At 37.6% G+C, this 7256-nt stretch overlaps 1 protein-coding gene across 2 annotated transcripts in view; it reads right to left on the bottom strand.

Annotated features, from left to right (window-relative positions):
* LOC107718267 (E3 ubiquitin-protein ligase CBL-like) overlaps positions 1-7256 on the bottom strand; it is a 37905-nt gene that overhangs the window by 15670 nt on the left and 14979 nt on the right. The gene's annotated exons all lie outside the window — the stretch shown is intronic.

Below are 7256 nucleotides of genomic sequence, written 5' to 3'. Positions count from 1 at the left end.
TAGTACAATTCGACAACGAAAAATGCTACCTGTAAAAGGTTGGTTTATTAACGTCTACACCTACCACAACCCTAAACCTATTCTTACAGAAATGCAAATACAGTAATTATGTGTTATATTCGCGGTTGTAGCTAGAAGGGATACAGCTACAGGAAACCAACAATAAATAATTTTTTTCCTACCCATTAGATTGTGTTTTATTAAAGTCTACACCTACCCCAACCCTACCCTTACAGTTATGCAGATACATTAAATATTGTTGTTCAGCATGAGTAAAGGGACGCAATATTGATGTGCGCATGCGCAGTAAACCCTGGTAGGACAATCTGACGGGTAGGATAAAATGTCAGGACACCTGGACAACTTCTTTATGTTTACAGACGTGACGTAATGGTGCAGCAACATGCTCGAATTTCCCGCGAAAACCTACCCGTACCACTCATATTAGAAAACATTATTATAAGCTGACCGTTGTGAATCGGGCTAAAGTAAGGCGATAGTTTTGAATGCTGGCTGGTTATGTACTTGCTCAAATATTGATTTCGGATCATTTTTAACCAAAAAAAGTTACGGACTGCAGCTTTAAAGACCAAGTAAAGAAAATGTATGTGATGTTCTTCATGTGACTGACTGATTGCACAGACACTTGGAAGAGAGCTGAACTGGATGATGAATCATCACTGAATCATCAATGAACTGACTTTAGCTGGAAAAATAACTCTTTATTATTGTCATCTTGCATTATTGACAAACTATTTTCCTGCTTTGACACAATCAGTATTGTATAAAGCGCTAAACAAATAAAGGTAAAAAAAAATGTTCTTCAGTATTTTTATTTTTTATTTTTGTAGTTTTCCAGTGCAAATAACCAAAGATTCTTAAATCAAGACATTTACTTGAAGCAAAATGACAAAATAATAAGTATTGTTTTATGAGAAACTGGTCCAAATAAATTGAGTTTGTGATTTAAAAAAGTACAAATATCTGCCAATGCCACATTTAATGCAATGACTTTATGAATGCAAGACCTTCTGCTCCAATTTAAGACCTTTTCTGCCTTTTTTTGTGGAAGGTCAAATTAAGTCTTAAGACCATTTTAAGTCCTCCTGAAAACCTGTAATAATAATTAAGCGGCCATGTTATTAGATCAAACTTGTTAAATCTTAGCATGAAATTTCAGGAGTCTCATATTATTGCTCTTGATAAGTTATTTTTTCCTCAAAATCAGCACAGAAATGTGAAAACATCAGCAGATTCTGGAGTCAGGCCTGGTGGTGATTGGGTATTTCTGTGGCTGGCGGGCGCTAGGCCCGTATCAGCAAGGACTGAATGCCTGCTGCATTTTTCTGATTCCCCCGACTCTGGGCACATGAGCCCAAGGCAGGCAGACGAGAGCAGGGAGGGTCGTGCTGCACGGCAGGGGGAGGAAGTGGAACGAAAGCCATGATTTACAGGGCAGCACAGTGGGGGATTGTACAAGCAGGGGAATTGACATGCACAAGAGAGAGTCTGAGTGTTTTTGGAGGCCGCAGCTGCCTCCAAAAACGGAATCCTTACTTAGATTACAAGAAAAAAAATAAGTAAATGACAAAGTGAGTAAAGGAATGTTACAAAAAAAAAATGCAAGAGTGGAGTATAAACTACAAGAAATGAAAGCAACCAAAAGAGAAAGATAGCTTACGCAATAAAAAAGTTTCTGCTTCTCTCTCATAAGCAATAGCTCTTCTTCGTGAAGGGCTCTTTGGATTAGCACTGAAAGGTCTATTCTATGACTAACGTGCAGCATTTAATCTGCTTTCTCTGGTCATGATGTGCCCCAAACAAAATGCACTGATAATAAAATTCACACTGAAATTTTTTTTTTAATTAAATTAAAATTAAATGATAAGATTTAGAAAGCTTTACTTCCAAAAAGGTATAATACTACTAATAATATTAAAACAGTTGTTATTGTTCTTAATAATAATAATAAATGATCACTATTAAAATAATAATAATAAAACAAATTAATTAATTTAATATTCAAATATGCGTGCATTTCATCAAATTATGTCAAATGAGTAGGATGCCTGAATATCCGGATAACACATTGTACAACCAATGAACACTTTCTTATAAAAAAAATAAAATAAAAAAAACTAGACAGGGTAGATGCCATATTTAATTTGATGTACTGCAACACCTCAAATTCCCACTGTCTTCATAGCCAGCGTTTACATACTTCTTTATCTATGGCTCTGGGAACAGTTGTTGTTTGTGGCAAAAGGGTGCCAATGTGTCTTCTGGGGAAGCCAGCTGTGCCATGTTTCCTCTCTCCAAGAGGACACATAAGAGGAGTTTAGCAATGACATTTGTGTGGCGTTTGGGTGAGGCTGCAGGTTTTGGTGTAATACAGATTGGCACTTTCAAACAAAATGTTTGCGAGCATGTGCATGTTTGAAAGAGTGACACACAAGTGAAAAAACTGAAGCATGAAGGAGACAAAGGTCACACTCGACTCTTTATATTTATGTAGATTTAAACCATGAGGGAAGAAGAGAGGCTTTCGGCAGGAGATTCAAACTAAGAAGGGCACAGATGCACAGAGAGCCCAGGCTCATGCAGCAGAGCTCGCTCAATCACTCACTAAAGCTGTCGTACTGAGGACGGCGTTTGAGAGCTGCACTCAGAGTCAGAGGCATCACTCTTCAGAACAATAACTGAAGCCCTCATGCTGGCAAACAATCGCAATGAACAGCATTACTAATGCCTACTCATGTCTTTGAATAGAAAGTGAAAAACAACACATCCTGTGTACTAATATGCATGCATTTCTACTACACAACATTCTTAAAAATAAGTACAATGAGTCAAATGTCCAAATTTGTCAAATGTCCTAAAAAAAATTCCAGTGGATAAAAAGTAAATTAAATGATTATCTGTGAAAATTAAGCAACATTACCCAATGACATTAAATTCCATTGAACAGAGTGTGTAGTACGTCTGTATCTCACAACCTTGGTTTCATTGGCACTATATTATATATAAATTTGGTTAAAGTTGTGGTAAAAACAACACCTGAGTAAGAGGCAACAGTGAACAATGTGATCAGTATTTATGTCCAGGAAACCTACTTAATCAATGGTCAAGGTTCAGTATGGGAATTTGTTTTCATATTTAAAGAATTTGCCACTGATGATTCAAACGTGAGTTTTGAGCTGTGTAGAGTAGCGCTTGTTGTTTGACATTTCTCCGATCACAAATGCAGACATGGTTTTATGTTTACGCGGAGTGATAAAAAGACAGTATAAGTCATTATAATCCGTAATTTATGTCCCCACTGGATGCAACAAATGCCTCGTTTATAATGGGTTTTAATGTTTTTGTCTCGTCGCTCCGGGACACGGCATCACAATATGCTAAGGGGCGTAACATTTCCGTCACACGCTTGAGGTATTCGGCCAATCACAATGCACTGGATAGCTGGCCAATCGGAGCACACCTCGCTTTTCAGACCGATGAGCTTTGTAAAAATCGACGCATTTCAGAAAGGCAGGGCATAGAGGAGAAACAATAATAGGTGTGGTTGACTCTTTTAACTTTTATAAAGAATCTCTCTTTGGATTTGAGACTTTAGTCTTTGCAACTTTACAGATCTTCTTTATGCACCAAGAGCTTGTAACACTCCAAAGAGGAAGGAAAAATTGAAATCGCATCATATGACCCCTTTAAAACAATCCATCTGACCCCTCCTCCTCCCCAATATCTCGGTTGTCCGGCCTCTCCTTGCTGTTGCTGTAGGCCAAGCCCTGCTTAGATACTGTGCTTTTGTCAGCTTCCCTCCTCTTTTGGCCTGACCTTTGACCTGCAGCTGGCTTCTCCCTTCCTGTTTCCTGTTTTCTGTGATGAAACAGCCAGGCCAACTGGAGGAAGCTCAAGCGGTACGCTCGTGCCCATGGCTGATTATCAAAGAGCCTACAGTCCAGAAGCGTCACACCTACAGTCTCCCTTCATCGCCTGCCTCCATTTATCCACATGTTCAAAAAACACAAGAGTCAGTTTGCAGTAGTTTACACTAGTATTGCTCAACTAGTGCACATTTCAAAAGCCAACTTCCCTATAACTTTTAACATTTCCCCAAATATTAGACTTGTAGGTGTCTAAGGAAGTGACTTTCTCTGTCATTGGACACTTTTTATGTTTAAACACTGTGTTCATGAGAAAATGCGAACAGATCATGGATTCTGAGTTTCCTTGTCAACACAGCCACCCCTTGACAAATGTAACTGTCCGGAACTGGCTTCACACCGGATCTCTGTCAGGAAGTGGTGGTGACAGAACTCATACACCCAAGCAAACACACACACCTTTAAATAAAACACATTCACACAAATACTTTTTGTTCGCGGTGATTCTGACGCTGTCCATTCCCATCCACGGTGTAATCTGAGGTGACTTCCAGAGAAGAGGTCCTCTGGTGGGGTGCAGGTCTATTTTAATAAATGCAAATAATATAAGGCAACTAACAATGTAATCAAGCATGACTGTGATAGCGAAATAAATAGGCTTATAAAGGGAGGAAAATCATCCTCATCCTCCCTATATCATCATCCAAGTTACTCAACGGACACTTGATAGAAGCTATTAAAATGAAGCAGACACTAACACAGACAGGTTATAATGTGGCATGCCATTATTGCCAAAAACCAAAACCAGACTAAATTCGTAAAGAGACATCTAGAAACCAAATCTGTAGATTTTCCTATCAAGCTTATTTTTTGTTTAACCTGTTAACCTGGACACCGGCGCACTGAATAAAGTATTTATGATGTATTTGCTAAATCTGTGTAAGCAGTACACATTAAAACATGCATAATCAAAACGCAGTATATACCAGATTCATCGTAATAGCGAGTCACAAACGCATCCACAGCTGTAAATCCCGGTTTAGTTAGAAACTAAACAACTTCCACTGAACAACTTCCCATAGAGCACTTTTAGTCCAACGAAACAATAACGTTGTAATATGGATGGTTATTCCTTTGTTTACGTCTCATTTCTTCAGGGAGAGTTATTGTTTGTATCCGTTATGGAATAACTTGCGGTCAAAAAACTGCATCACATTAGTAAAAAGCAACATGGTTTTGTAGCATACAGTGTTACAAACAGAATGAGACCATCCACTAAAAAAAAAAAAGTCAAAGAAACACGGAATATTGTTTATTTGAATTCTGGCGCTCTCTCGTGATGGCTCATGACGCACCTATCATCTGAAGGGGGCGTAACTTAGCGATCGGCTTTTTGCACAAATAATTCTTTTTTTTCTTCTTCAATATTTTCCATATATGTGTGTGTGTTTTGAGGGAATGTGGCTGTATCTGCATGATTACCATCTGTATGACTGATAATCAGCGTGTGATTACTGTCTGTAAGACAGGTATCAGTGTGAATGCGGTGTCTGCTAATCGGAGTAGGTTTATGTACTTGACATACAAAGCTAATTCTTTTTCTTTTTCTTTTTATTACTCAATATTTCTTATTGTATTTTTCTAGTGCTCAAATAAATCACTTTTACAATGTCTGGAATCTCATTTTTCATGGTATCTTCTTCATATTTGAAATAGAAACTCATGAGACCTTAATATCTTAATATCAAAGTTGAAAACAGTTGTGCTGCTTAATATTTTTGTGGAAATCCTGATTTATTTTTTCAGGATTCTTTGAAGAACAGAAAGTTAAAAAGAACAGCATTTATTTGAATTCAAAACCTTTTGTAAGACTACAAATGTCTTTACTGTCACTTTTTATTTGTTGCATTCTTGCAAAATAAAAGTATTTAAAAAATACTGCCCCCAATCTTTTGAACGATAAATTATGGCTTATGATCATATTAATCCAATTCAATGTTTGATTTTAAGGAGACTTTAATTTTATAACTAATTTCAGTATGGTGATGGATCGGCACTCAAAATTAAAGTCAGTGGGGTCCAACAAGTTTGGAATGACAATTGGGGCGAGTAAATTATGACATAAATGATGACAGAATTATCATTTTCAGGTGAACTATTCCTTTAAAAGAGCAGTGTTTTTTTAGAGGAAGAACTAAAGAACAGACTGAATGCCAGTTTAACATAACCCTTGACTAGGAAACAAGAGAAGTGTGACTTTGAAAGCGAAAGAGATGGCAAAGCATGCCTTTTTTCTGCTATGTCTTCAGACAGAAGAGGAGAATAACACAGCAAGAGTATGAGAGCTGCATTATCAGTTAGTGTTCAGTCTGCCAGTGCGATCAGTAGGCCATAAATAAATACAGTGTCCCACTGCTAGTGTGTGGCTCTCAGACGTGCTTAGCTGAGCTCGCCTTGGCTCTGTGTTGAGCAAGATGCAGGACGTAGTAACTCGAGCTGCAATACAATCCTCGGACGTGTTAACAGTGTTTCCATCCGAAGCGCTCCCTGTGTGCGCTAACTCATGTAAAACGGACAAAACTATTCCTTTGGCAGAAGTTCAGATGCGATTATCACTTTGTTCATGATAACGAATCATTGGCTGCTCAGCTCCATTGCTTTCAGGCTTGCTTGGTTCATGCGATCCCTTGAGAACCATATAACTCGCTAAACATTGAATGATTAATACAAAGAAAGCTTAATTAACGCCCCACAGACGTGAGCCTTGAGCTACACTTCCTGCATGATATCTTAAGACTTTGGACTATCAAAAAATTCTGCTTGTTTGATAGCATCTTTTAATCGTGTTGTTTGATGGTACTTGGGTTTCCTCTGATAAGAGTAGGAGGTACTAAATAGCGCTAAACCACAAAACATTGGTGAACACATCATTTGCTACGTGTTTATTTTTGTATTTTTTTTTTCACCAGCCTATTGAAAAAAATAAGCTCTAAAATAATTGCAGTGGATGTCAGCAACAAGATAAGTGATGGGAGATGGCTGTTGAATTTTTATACATTATATTCAATGAAGAACAGTAAAGCCTACTTTTAGATTTACTTACTGGCGGAAATGCACACAAAGCATAAAAAGTTGAGAAAACTAGAAGACAAAAATAAAACAAAAACCAAAAATTACCCACAACAAAACAAAACAAAAAACAATTTTAAAAACAAAACCAAAAAAAAAAAAAAAAAAAGGGGATTTTTTTTACTTGCTTTTTGGCATGTTTGATCATCTGCAAATTCTCATTAATTTCCCTCTAGAAATCAATGGAAACTAGTTACTGTAGTAAATTTGAATCCCCCCCCCCCACGGTTGGGCAGTGCC

The sequence above is a fragment of the Sinocyclocheilus rhinocerous genome, unplaced genomic scaffold, assembly GCF_001515625.1.
Source record: "Sinocyclocheilus rhinocerous isolate Xijiao unplaced genomic scaffold, SAMN03320098_v1.1 scaffold1024, whole genome shotgun sequence".
NCBI lineage: Eukaryota > Metazoa > Chordata > Actinopteri > Cypriniformes > Cyprinidae > Sinocyclocheilus > Sinocyclocheilus rhinocerous.
This window is presented reverse-complemented; position numbering and strand designations above follow the sequence as displayed.